Source organism: Rattus norvegicus, chromosome 4 (genome assembly GCF_036323735.1).
Source record: "Rattus norvegicus strain BN/NHsdMcwi chromosome 4, GRCr8, whole genome shotgun sequence".
In the NCBI taxonomy this organism is placed as follows: domain Eukaryota; kingdom Metazoa; phylum Chordata; class Mammalia; order Rodentia; family Muridae; genus Rattus; species Rattus norvegicus.
In genome coordinates this window covers 136,742,677-136,756,713 of record NC_086022.1, presented here as the reverse complement: position 1 = coordinate 136,756,713, position 14,037 = coordinate 136,742,677, and the positions used below count along the sequence as shown (strand labels likewise).

General features: G+C 37.7%; 1 protein-coding gene across 4 annotated transcripts in view; it reads left to right on the top strand.

Moving 5' to 3' along the window:
- Cntn3 (contactin 3) overlaps positions 1–14,037 on the top strand; it is a 373,191-nt gene that overhangs the window by 14,052 nt on the left and 345,102 nt on the right. The window lies entirely within an intron of this gene.

Below are 14,037 nucleotides of genomic sequence, written 5' to 3'. Positions count from 1 at the left end.
CCCTCCCAGACACCCTCTCCCACAGTCCTTCCACCACCCCCACACTACCCCCAAGTTTAGGGTTTGGGGTTCAGTGACTTAGTTAGCATCATTCCATGATTTCATGAGGACCAACTGTGTACTAAATCCTGAGCTCGCCAGTCCAGATGAGTGAACAGCTGTCTTGTGATGCTGAATTACTTTGATATGTTTGTTTCTAGTTTTTAGAAATGGTTTCCTGATTTTTAAAAATTGGTTATGATATCAGTTATATTAACTTTGTCTTTTATTTGCCTGTGTGACAATTCTACATAATAAATTTCCCTGAGTATTGGTTACCTGTGCTTGGCACACTATGGTCTTAGTAGGCACTTCATACCTCATTCACGCATAAATAATGTATTGAATGGTTGATATTACTGCATCACATTATCATTATATTATCTATTGGCCAATGCAGGACACTTCCATTAAGGAGTGTGTTTCTTTTAGAGATGAGTACGCATTGCTGTAACATATCTTATATTGGTGAATTGTCATATGGTTCTCATTGTACACTGACCCTTAGAGGAAGATAAGCCCCTTATTACTTTGATTCGAGCATTTTTATCTCCCAGAAATATTCTCCAAGCATGCTGGCTGCCCCCACTGCTTGCCTATGTGATAGGAAGAAAGAGTTAATCATATTAAAAGCATGCGTCCTTGGGAAAGACTGAAAGAGCTAGAAGGTAAGCGATTTCTCACTGGTTACTACGTCAGAAGCTTGTCTCTCCCTCCGGGACTTTGGCCTAACTCAGCAGGGCTTCCCCAGTCACTATATACTGGATGTTATAAGTATGCAATTTGATGATGTTACTTCTGCTATTATATGTTTTTTTCTTTGCTATATGCTTAATAAAGTCATGCATTCAAAGTCAGAAGCATGGCTCTCATGGGTCATTCTCCATATGGAGAAGTTGCTTATGACACTGAGGGCTGCAATATAATGTGCAAATCACACAACATAGAATTCATGTATACATGTAGTCATTATCTATTGCAAGGCAGATACACAGGATCTGTGTATCAAACTGTGCCTGGACTTCATGGTTTGCAGCATTTATTTCTCATTCGGTATTGTGTGTGAATTGGGGATTTGATCAGGCTCTTCAGTATCTGCTCTCATGCAATTCCTCTCAAGAAGAGACGCAATGCACATAGCCAGACTCTAGAGGGGGAATAACTTTAGTGTCAGTTTGGGGATGATTATGGCTGAGAACTTCCCGGATTGCTCACTGCCATCAGCAGTTTCGCCTTGCTTTCCTTTCTCCCAACAGTGGAGGCTCTAAGGTCTTGTAAGGCAGAAACCGATGTTTTCCACTGTTTCTCCTCTAATATTATTTTTTTTTTAGCTTGCTCATGTCACAAGGGCAGCCCAGAATCTGGAGAAGGGGTCACAGATTCTGTGGCCTGCTGGAGGCTAGCAGGGCTAAAGTAATCATACAAATTGTTTAACTTTTAACACTACAGTCTTCCTAGTCTCAGGAAACTGCTTGGACCTGCATATGTTTTCTGGAGGTCTCCAGGAAACCTATAATGAGCGCTAGCATGTGACTCCTGCTAATGCCTCTGTCTTGTGATTTACTGCAAGTGAACATGGCTTGTAAACCTGAAGCAATTTCTAATTTCCTAAATGCTTACCCATCCAGTTTCCCTCAGCATCAGTGCATTTATTTTTAGTATTGCAGAAGTTATTTAATTTTTATGATCAAGAACAATAAACAGAAATTAATCTTGATGAGGGAATTAGGATAGAAAGTGTCACCTGCGAAGGATGGCTTTTAATACTGCAAGCTTGTTTCCCACATGTCCTGATGATGTTTGATTGGCTTTGAAATTTCCATATGCTAAGTCTGAATCCCTGTGGAAGAAGCTCCCTGGACTGCAGTGATACAAGCCAGCAGGAAGCCTTCTGTGTGAACCTGCTCTAGCTTCATCTGTTTTTAAAAATAAATGCCCTGATCGATGACATGAATAATTAAGTGAAAGGAGTTGTGGGATTTGGGGCTGTTTTCTTTTTAGTAATTGTAAATTCCATTTCACAAAGCCACAGCTCAGTAGCTAGAAAAGCAAAGTCTCGGTTACTCCTTATTCATATATTTAGCTGATAGATGAAGTTCCAGAATGATCACTGCTTAGGGGAGATTTTTGCTTAGAGTGTGATTTTTTTCATCTGTATTAAATCATGTGACGAGGTCTATATGTCTAATCCATTCATTATTGTAAGGATAGTGATAAACATCTTGAAATAGTCATAAAATAGGGTTTTCTGTTTCAGGGCCTAAGCTAGTCTTAAGGCTTATTAGAATACTTTTTTTATAACTATGATCAATATAAATTTCAACGAACAGATTTCCCACAGTCGGATTTGTGAATGAAGCTCTTATATAGCATTGGCTGGTCTCAGATGAACTAAGAAGTCAAAGATATCGTTGCACTTCAGATCCTCTTACCCAGAGCTCTCAAGTGCTGGGGTATCAGGTGTGTATCATATGCTCGGTGTGTACGATGTGTGGAGAATGGAACTCAGGGCTTTGTGTATGCTCAGCAAATGTTCTCACTGAGCTACCGAGCTGCATTCCCACCTGCCACCACTGTCTGCCTTCGCTATGCTGTGCACTTAGAATCCTTTATCAATGAAATAGATAGACCGCTTCTTCTTAGTGCCAAGGTAATTAGGAGTATAGGCAGAATGTGATCCCATTTCGGAGGACTGTTGTTTCTACTTCCTCTTTCTCAGTGTAAAGGGATTCCTGCATATCTTTGTCTATATGTGGATGTTGAAGGTAGCTGAACATCTGCCTCTCAGAGTGTACCAACAACAGCAGTATACCCTCTCCAGCTGGAAGGAAAGTCAGTGCTCAGGTCCATTGCACACTTGGATGTTACATTCGTTACTGTGCTTGAGGGCTTGGGTATGAGTTTCACTAATTGAATTTGGTCGTTCATTGTGGGCATTTTTGGTTTGCACTGTTTAATGCTATTTTCTGAAATACAAAATACAGTTTTGAGAAAGAAGCCAGAGTGCTCTGTATTTAATAGTGTAAGAGATGGGTAGAATTTTAGCAAATGATCCTATCATCTAGGCATCCCGTATGGCCTCCCCTGGGACCTGGATAGCAGATCTCATAGTGTGCGCCTGTGTATTTCTTTTCTCCCTGAGCATGAGCTAGGAGACCAAAAGGCTCTCTATGCAGTGTTGTTTCTCCTCTGTCATATTTTATGTGTGTGTGTGTGTGTGTGTGTGTGTGTGTGTGTGGTTTTTATTATAATATTGAAATGTAAGCTATCTCTCATTATTGATGTGGGCCTATTCTTAGCATCATATATAGTAGTAGAAGCGATAAGCTAATATTAATATAACTATGTGTGAGTTGGATTTTGTTTATTGTCCAAGTTTTAAACCCTCTACTCTAGATTCTTAGACAGCTAAGCTTAGTGACATCTGTTTACTCATTACATTAATTTGTAGAATTAATTTGTAGAATCAAAATGTCATGTCAATTGCTTATGAAATTAAAGCTTAACACTGTTCCTGGCACAAGAGTGGCTGCTTATTGGCAGTTATAATTAGTTTTTGCAACTAAAAATAGTGCATTTTCTAGATTAATAAGAAAAGAGTCCATTTCTTGCAAACTCTGGCTTTCTATTTTCATATTGTCATTTGGAATTGAAGAATAGTATGATTCTGGAAAGGTAGAGTTGTGGGTGACAGATCTCACCACTGTTTTCTCTGTTGTTTCTAAAGAAGACACCTTTGTACCAAGACCATTTCTGGAGAAAATAGAGCTTCTTTTCTTTCAGTCACTGACATGACTTGAAGTTCTGGAGAGATGATTCAGCAGAATCTGAGATGGAGCCATCACAAGCTCATGTATTATGTATGTCAAACCACACAAAAAGTCATTAATTAGCTATGGTGCATTATAGACTCCTGTTCATAAATTGTTCTAAAGTCAAAACAAATTTGCTAAGCTACAAAACTCTCAGTTAATTTGCTAGTCAGAATTTGTGTGACATCTTCCAGAAACAAAACAAAAACTTGACATCCAATAATGCATAAATTAGAATATTGACTCATTTGCATATTCATTTACACTTTACCAAGTTACATTTATTTTAAGGATATATTTATGCTTGGAGCATGCTATGAATGCATTAACTGTTGGTTTCATGGGTAATGCAAGGTAGCAGGTGTTGACTTAGTAAATTCCATACATCTGTGTTGTGTAAACTTACCCCAAATGAATTTGCTAGGGAGAATTTACTATCAAAGAGACACATAAACTCTATGCTTGTTTAATGTTTGAGAGAAATAAACCATCCCTGTCACCTGAAGGAGTGGGAAGAGTATTTGTGCTGTTTTGTTTGGCTTCTTAAAGCGAGAATGAATGGCTGCATTGTTCATTTAGATTTCCTTCTTGCAACATGATATTTAGAAGAGATATATTTTTTCTGAGACTCATTTGAACTCCTTGTCTCAATGAATTTGTATATCTTATCACACTCTGTGAGACAAAGAAGCAACGACCTTCGGTCTCTTTCTGTCTTAGCCCGCCAGATTGGACAGGTGTTCCATCACTACCTTCCTACTCCTTTCATTCTTCATCTATGTTCCTGGTCTTCTCTTCTGCCCCATAGATAAGTGCCATTCCTGAAGAGTACACTAAGCTCTTTGACGTCATGCTCTGTGTCTGTTCTCCTCCCTGCCTCTGTCTGAGCTCCACTGCCACGTACTGCTGCTCTCCATCCTCAGCTTCTCCTTTTTGATGTTCATCCTACTGGACTCTTGATTTCTTTTCTGTGTCTGTGACTACACTTCTTTCCGGCTGTCTTTTATCCTTCTCCTCTTGCTCATTTCATGAAGGACTTTCTCAGCCTCAGTCTGGACTGTCTTTTCTTTTCCTTCTCTTTTTCCTTGAGGAGCATGTCCTCTGTAGTTCTGGTTCTCTTGCCTCCCATTACCTCCTGCTATCATCCTTGGGTGGAGTCCCACATTGCCAACTACTCTTCACCGTCGTGGAGGAATGTTTCCATGGAGCTAAACCTGACTCTGTCTTTATCTAAATTCATCTTTTTTTCCAAACATGTTTTATCTCACATTTCTTCATTTCTATCTGAGGGACATATGTCTTCTCTGTCAGAGATGCCAGATCCTTTAGATTCCATTAGACTACCACTGATTTTTTTTTCATTACCCTCCAATCCCAGTTACTGATCAAAATAAAATCTTTGGATTGATCCTGAGATATGGCCTGTCCCGCCATGTGCGAAGACACACACACACACACACACACACACACACACACACACACACACACACTACAATGACCTTAGTATGTGCCTTGCCACTCTTTTCCTTATATCACCCTAGCCGGGCCCATATGAATCATCATAGAACACAGCTAACTTCTTCACACTATTTTCTCATTGCAAAACTGCAAGAGCTTCCTGCTGTTTACAGAGAGATATGAGGAATGGGGAAGAACTGTCAACCTGGCATTCAAGGCTTTCCACACCCCAACAAAATTGTTGTATTTTCCCTTTCTCTTAGCTTGAACTCTTCAAACTCCATGTACTGATTCCATTTTGTAACACAGGCATACATATGTGCAATCAAACACACATATAAATGTACATACGTATGGACAGAGTACTACTTGAAGTAAAAAAAGAGGATTAATGCCTTGTGGTTTCAAAATAGCCAAAAGGAAGCATTGGACGTTATACAGGTTGAAATATAAGAAAATTATTTTACGGTATAGTCTGTTGTTTGATCTTTCAGTGTTTGACTATGGCTTTCACAGAAACAATTTATTTACTTTATTGGATTACTAGGGCTTTGGGTATCATTGTAATTAAGCTTGGATTTGACAGCATAAGGAAACAATCAACAGAAATGTGCTCTTTCCCTCACATTTGACATTTAAAACCGCAGCTCAGTATGTATATCTGTATATACGTGTAATACTACTGTGTATGTGATAGTTAAAGGAATCACCTAACAATATGGAGTCGGGCTGTCAGAATCTTGTGTAGGTAAATTTACCATGCGATACATGGTTTTCTGAAATACTGGACAACTCCTGATGGCATATGAACATTGCCAATGCAGTCTTCCTTTGATTGACATGAGAATTGAATACTCATACATTAATTCTGTGTCCATATCTGTGACCCGTAGAAATGATAGCTTTATTCCTGTATAGAACATCTCACTTGAAAGTCACAAGTAACTCTGTTATAAGACATTCAGCCTTCACAACCTGCACTCTGCACAGAGACTGATACATGTTAATGAATTAGTCAGGACAAAAACCTCTTGTTGTGTATGACAATATCACTTTGAAGAGACTTGTCCTTATCTGGAATGCTTTTGCATGCTTCAAAAGGCAGTGCTCCTTAAGAACCATGCCTTTGGTCACCACACTGGCATCCCTGCCATATTCTGTACATTTGCCTTTTCATCTTAAATACCTTCTGGGGCGGGTCCTCAATCAGCTGAGTTCTCCTCAAGTGCTAGTGTATGCATTCGGCTTGCTCTCTGAGCTCTCATCTGCTTTAGTGTCTCTAGATAGTGCTGTGTGTGTTGATACTTCCGTACATGTGCCATCCATTCATGTCCTACAAAGTATGTGTCTAGTCGCAAATGTCAACTCTTGGATCAGGCTCTGCTCCATGTGCTACTGTACTGGCCCTCTTCCTTGAGGATTCCAAGATGAATGCCACTGGATACAGTGAGACCATGGAGTTTCACAGTGGTCATTGGATACCTTTGTGTCATCCTCATCCGCATTTTCTGCTTACTTTGCTGAAATGTCAATCAGGTGAGGCTAACTCTTCAATATGGCTGTTACTCAATATGATTAAAGCTGATATCCTAATACCTAACATGGCTGGTGAAAACTGCCCACCATAATTACTCAGAGACTCATGTGGATAAGACAGTTCCGCGGTGGTGTGAAAAGGGAACACAGCAAAGGACACAGTTGATTTTGGACTTCTGGACCCAGGAGACACAAGTCACTTCTGCTCCCAATTTATTATCAAAATAAGTTGAATGGTGATTATGATCAAAGTCTGAATAAGAAAAAAAACCAGGAAACCATGTTGTGTACAAACAGATCAGCCCTGATAGGATACAAAGTTGCCTTATCTTTGTGTCACCCTCATCTTCTAGGAGATCTGTCCTTGGATGTTGGGAGAGTGATAGGAAATGGGAAATGCTCTATTTGAATCCAATAGCTAGAATCATCTAGCAGGGGGGAGTTCATCTACATAGTAATAGGCAGGCAGAAGGATAGACCAGTAAACACCAACCACAGGAACTTCCTAATTAGATTTAAAATTACTTAAGGAAAGAAATATATGCCCTCTCCCTCTTTTTTTTAGTTTGCCTAGGATAATATTCAGAGCTGTGCTTTGCTTTTTACATTCATCGACAAGGTAGTGTTTGGTGAAATATATGTAATATATACTGAAATGTGTAATGGCTACTTTTTCAAATGAATTCACTGAATCCCACAACCACCCTAGGAGAGGAGGGTCCCTACCCACAGGGTTAGTATGGGAAGCCAGGCTTAGAGAGATGAGGAATGAACTAGAAGAATGCATCAAAGCTAGATGGTCTTGTGGTAGGGATGTGGCCTAGTGAGTCTAATAACTTGCCGTCACCTGAATTCTTTATTACCTAGTTACTTCATATATATTCTTAACAAGTTTTGCTTCACACTGTGCAGTAAGTTGCCCATGGCTAATGCAAGTTCAAACAAAGAAGGCATATTAATTCTGCAAGGGTAAGGAGTCGTATTTTTGGGCAGTCTATCCAGGTAAATCATTAGCTGGTGTGAATAGGTGTCCATATATTTAGGGGAATATTAATTCTACATATGCATATGTATATAAATTAACATTCCCCACCTACTTCTCATTTTATTAGTCCTTTTAGTTTTTGCCTGCTCTTCATTAAATTATCTTTCCATATTTAGTTGGTAACTTCCTTCCAGAAGAAAAATGTTCGATAAATGCTTGTCTCAGATCTGGCTTATTTAGAGAAGAAAACATTGCCCAAGGCTCCACAAGCCCCACTTTACTTGTTGTCTCCTTCTGGTCTGGCAAGATAAGGATATTTTGTTTCCTTTTCTAGTTAGAAGACATCTAGCAGCTTGTCATAACTTGGGAAATCTTTGAGGAAATGAAGTTCTGAATGCCAAGACAGTCATCTCCACATTATTCCACTGGCTGGTATTCTGTTTGATACATCGTAATTTTAACAAGGAAGATACAAGGAAAGAATTTCCTACTGCGCCTCTGTGGAAAGGTGAAATAAAATAGAATACAGTTCTCATTTGTTCTGCCATAGCTCATTTTGACAGCTAAGAAAGCTATCTTAGATAGGCAGAAATAAAAAATCCTCATTTACCTGAATTTAAATATATATTTACATTATTTGAAATGGCAAATTTTTAAGTCATATCAGACACTGGTGGGCTATTCCATCAAGTTCTATGCCAACATTGCCCTACCATATTTTACAGGCAGAACAGGTTGTGTCTCAAAGGTTTTGTAACGAGGTTGGTATCCACATTTCTTTTTTTAATAGCCTGCAGAATACCTTCCCTCACTAAAGAGATTAGAACATAGGGGTAAAGGCTATGTAAGTACCAGCTCAACTTCTCTGTGGTCAATGAATTGTGTGGGTGTTGTCCTCAGCAGTATGGCTCCAATGTCAGTTTAGAGTAAGCAACCCTTTTTTTTTTTTTTTGTCTTAGCGTCAACCTGGGTTTGGGGATTTCTATAGGACCCTTGAGCCAACAACTCCATTGAATGCAACCCAGTCTTGGTACTATGAGTCTTGCCTGGCTATAGGGATCACCTTCATTAATTCTAAGAAGTTTCCATTGCACTATGTTTCCAGACCACTCCACCCCCACGCAATGCCCTTGAATTCCAATTATATCTCTGTACTCTCTCCCTCCTGGCCATCTCTCCTCATATCTGATCATCCAGGTTCCTATCTGCACCCACACCCAATTTGCCTGAAAAATTCCCCCAAATAGATCTATGCCCCCCCCGAACCATCCTCTGCTTTTTACCTAACCTCTCTGCATCTATGGATTACAACTTTGTCAGCTACACACAATATGTGATGAGCATGTGTCCCCAGGCTACAGTGAAGCATCCCTGTGTGCATGCCCAAAAGTGGTATCACTGGATCTTGAGGTAGATATATTTACAATTTTTTTGATATCCATAGTGGCTGTATAAGTTTGCACGACCACCAGCAATTCCACCAGAGTTCCCTTTGCTCAACATTCTTGCCAGCACCAGCTGCCATTCGTGTTATTGATCTTAGTCATTCTCACAGATATAAGATGAAATCGCAAAGCAGTTTTGATTTGCATTTTGCTGATGGCTAAGGATATTGAACATTTCCTTGTTTCTCAATCACTTGAGTTTCCTCTTTTGAGAATTCTGTTTTTAAGATCTGTACCCATTTTTAACTGTGTTTTTATTATTATTTGATACCTAGTTTAATTCTTTGTATATTTTGGATATTAGTCCTCTACTGGGTATAGAATTTGTAGTACTCTTTTTCTATTCTGTAGGCTCCCACTTTGTCCAACTGGTGGTGCCTTTTGCTTTACAAAAACTTTGAAGTTTCATCTAATCCCATTTATTAGTTTTTGATCTTAGTACCTGTGCTATTGGTGTTCTGTTCAGAATGTCTCCTCACATGCCAATCATGCATGGTTACTACCCACTTTCTCTTTTCTCAGGGTCAGTGTATCTGGTTTAATGTTGAGGTGTTTGATGTCCTTCAACATGAGTTTTGGACAGGGTGACAGGTATGGGTCTATTTACATTCTTCTACATCCAGACACCCAATTTTACTAGCTCAATTTACTGAAGATGTTGTCTTTTTTCCCCTAAGGTGTACTTCTGAATTCTTTATCAAAACTAGGTGTCCATTTGTGTGTGGACTTATGTCTCAGTCACCAATTTTTTTTTCGTTATTCAGTGTGTCGGTCTGTCAGTATCATGCAGTTGTTAATACCGCTCTGTAGTACAGCCTGAAGTCAGGTCCGGTGAAACCTCCAGCACTTCTTTATTCTTCAGGGTTGCGTTAGAATCCCAGGCTCCTCCCCCTTTATGCGGTTGATAATTGCCCTTTCACAGTTGGTAAAGAATTATGTTCAGATTCTGAAAGGGATTTCATTGAATTCATATATTACTTCCGTTGGGTGGCCATTGTTACTGTTAATCCTACTGATCCATGAACCTGGGGTGTCTTTCCATCTTCTGCTATCTTCTTTAATTTCTTTCTTCAAAATGCTGATTTTTTTTGTTTTAATCTTAAAACTTTTTCTCTTGTTTGGTTAGAGGTACTCCAAGTTATTTTATATAGTTTGTGTGGTATTGTGAAGGGTGTTGTTCCCCTTATTTATTTGCTTGTTTTATTATTATTATTTATTATTATATTTATTTTATTATTATCAATATTATTAATATTAATTATTATTATTTTAGTTTTTGTCATTTGTGTAGAGGAGGGATACTAATTTTTTTTTAGTTAATTTTGTATCCGGATACTTTGTCTATCATCTGTAGGAGTTCACTGGTAGAATTATTAGGGTCTCTTATGTATACTATCATTATCATCTTCAAATAAACACATTGATTTATTCCTTTCTTATATGTATCCCCTTCATCTCGTTCAACTGTCATGCTGTTCTAGCAAAAACTATATGTATCATGTTGAAGAGATATAGAGAATGGGCAGCCTTGTCCTATTCCTGATTTTAATGGAATTGCTTTGAGCTTCTTTCTATTTAATCAGATGTTGGCTATAGGCTTGCTGTAAATTGCCTTTTTTAGGTTTAGGCATGTTCTTTGTATCTCTAACCTCTTCAGGACTTTTATTATTCATGAAAGAGTGTTGAATTTTGTCAAACGGCTTTTCTGCATCTAATGAGATCATCATGTGTTTTTCTTTCAGTTTGTTTATATGGTGGATTACACTGACAGGTATTTGTATGGTAAGCCATCCGTGCATCTCTGGAATGAAGCACATTTGATCATGGTACATGAACTTTTTATATGTTCTTGGGTTGGTTGTGAAAGTATTTTGTTTTCTTTTGAGTGTTTTTGCATCTATGCTTATAAAGAAAAATTGGTCTTTAATTCTCTTTTTTTTTGTTGTTGAATTTTTATGTGGTTTGAGTACACAGGTAACTGTGGCCTCATAAGATGAATAGTGCAATTTTCCTTCTGTTTCTGTTTTATTGAATAATTTGAGGAGTATTGTTAACTCTAATTTGGAAGTCTGGTAGAATTTTGCCCTGGGCTCCTTTGTTTTTGCTTGGGAGACTTCTAATTACTGTTTCTATGTTACCGTGGTTTATAGGTCTGTTTAAATTGTTTGCCTGACCTAGATTTAACTTTGGTAAGTGGTACTTATGGAGAAAATATCCATTTCTTTTAGATTTTCAAAATTTTGTGGAGTACAGCTTTTTAAACTATGTCATTATGATTTCCTCAGTGTCTACTGTTGTGTTCCCCCTTGCTTTTCTCATTTTATTAATTTGAGTACTCTTTCTCTAACTTTCAGATAAGGATTTATCAATCGGTTGATTTTCTCAAAGAACCAACTGTTTTGTGGATTCTTTGTATTCTCTTTGTTTCTATTTTATTAAATTTAGCTCCCAATTTGATTATTTTTTGTCATCTACTTCTCTTCAAGTGTCCTTGCTTCTTTTTGTTCTAGAGTTTTCAAGTGTGCTGTTAGCTTGCTAATATAAGATTGCTCCATTTTTTTTTAAATGTAGACAGTTATTGCTATGAATTTTCCACTTAGCACCACTTTCATTGTGCCCTATAAGTTTAGACATGATGTATATTCATTTTCATTGAATTCCGCAAAGTCCATTCTTCATTTCTGTCTTGACCCATTTATAGTCCAGCAGACAATTGTTCGGTTTCTATGAGTTTGTGAGTTTTTTTGCTGCCGTTGGTATCTACAGTGGTCTGATAAGCAGCAGGGAGTTGTCTCAGCTATTCCAGTTTTCTTGTGTCTGTTGATAGATGCTTTGCAACTGAGTGTATATTCCGTTTTGGAGAAAGTTCCATGAGGTACTGATAAGTGGGTATATTCTTTTGTGTTTGAGCGAAATGTTCTATAAATATTTGTTAGATCCATTTTGCTTATTGTGTCTGTTAGCTCTAGTAGTTCTCTGCTTTGTTTGTGGATGACCTGTCCACTGGTTACAGTGAGATATTGAAGTCCCCCACTATCAGTGTGTGGGTGTCAATATGTGATTTAAGTTGTAGTAGTATTTCTTTTATAGACTTGGGTGCTCTTCTGTTGGGGCATAGATGATAAGAATTGAAACATTATCTTGCTGGATTTTCTGTTTGATGCATATGTAGTGTCTTTTCCTGTCTCTCTTGATTAGTTTCAGTTCAGTCAATTTTGTTAGATATTAAAATGCCTATACCAGCTTGTTTCTTAGGTTCATTTGCTTGAAATATCTTTTTCAAACACTTTACCCTGAGGTAATGTCTATCTTTGGTGTTGAGCAGTGTTTCTTGGAGGGAGTAGAAGGATGGATCCTCTTTCCACGTCCACTTTGTTCATCAGTGTCTTTGCATCAAGAAACTGAGCCTATTATCTTCGTGAGAAGGAACCTTGGAGGTGTTTATGGAGCTAAGAACCAGACAAGATGGCCAAGTCTTAGAGTAATACCAAGCACTGCTAGTCAAATAAAAAACATCTATAAAAAGAGGTAGGATTGCAAATAAATTGAAAAATAAAAAGATTGTAAGAGTCAGAGATGAAGGAGGACACAAGAGGAACAAGGCCCTCTGAATCCACTAAGCAAGGTACATATGAGCTTACAGAGACTTAAAACAGCAAACACAAGGCCTACATGCGTCTACACCAGGTGTTCTATGTATAAATTATAACTAGTAACTTAATGTGTTCATGGGATTTCTGGCTGTGAGAAAGAGTGGGTTGCTGCCTCTTATGCTTGCTATTGGCTCTTTTGCTCCTGTTGCATTGACATGTTCAAATTTAATATAATAGTTTTTGCTCATCATATATTATCATACTTTATTTTATCTTGTTTGGTTTTTATGTCTTTTATTAGTGGGTGAAAGAAAACGAGTCAGCTCAGTTGAAAGGGGAAGTGGGGAGGAGCTGAGAGGAGGGAAAACCGTAATTAGGATAAATTATATGAGAAAAAAGTCTATTTTCAGTAATAGGAAAAAATGAAATAGAAAAATGTTAAATTTTTTAAATACAGCTATTTTTATTTTAAAATGATAAAGATTTTAAAGTGTAACTCCAAATTTCATTCTATGGTATGCCTTACAAGGTAACATATTCTTATTATTTAATGATCAAATTAGCATGAAGTATTTTGATATTTTGCCTGACTCCCCCTGCCCCAACATATGAAACATATTATTGTGTAAGATTTTGAGTCGAATTAGAAATATAAAATTTGAATCACTTCATTGCATTGCAAAGGATGATCAATTATATTTAGATTGCATTTCTTATCTAAAGCTTTATTTCAAACTAAGAACTTGGTTTCAAGAATGATTAATTCTTACTTTTTCAAACACCTTAGTCCTATAGCTCTGACATAAAAGTCTATCATTTAGACTAAGCCTTGGTTATCCTTCAATACATAAAGTAATATAAATTAGTTACCTCAACTTTGGAAAGATATCCAAATATTGACTGCTAACTTACAACTTAATTTTGAATTTTCTCATGAACTCTATTTTAGCTTCATTTGTACATGCTCATAGTGTAACATATGGGGATTGACCTTTACAAATACTTAAATCTAATTATGGTCCATACATAGATGGATCTTAGCTACAATGTTGTAATAAAGCCAGATGAACTACTTCTCACTTCTTTTAACAAACAAAACAAAAGCAAAACCAAACAAAACAAAAGAACAACAACAACAAAACCAGAAGAGGAGGAGAAGGAGGAGGAAA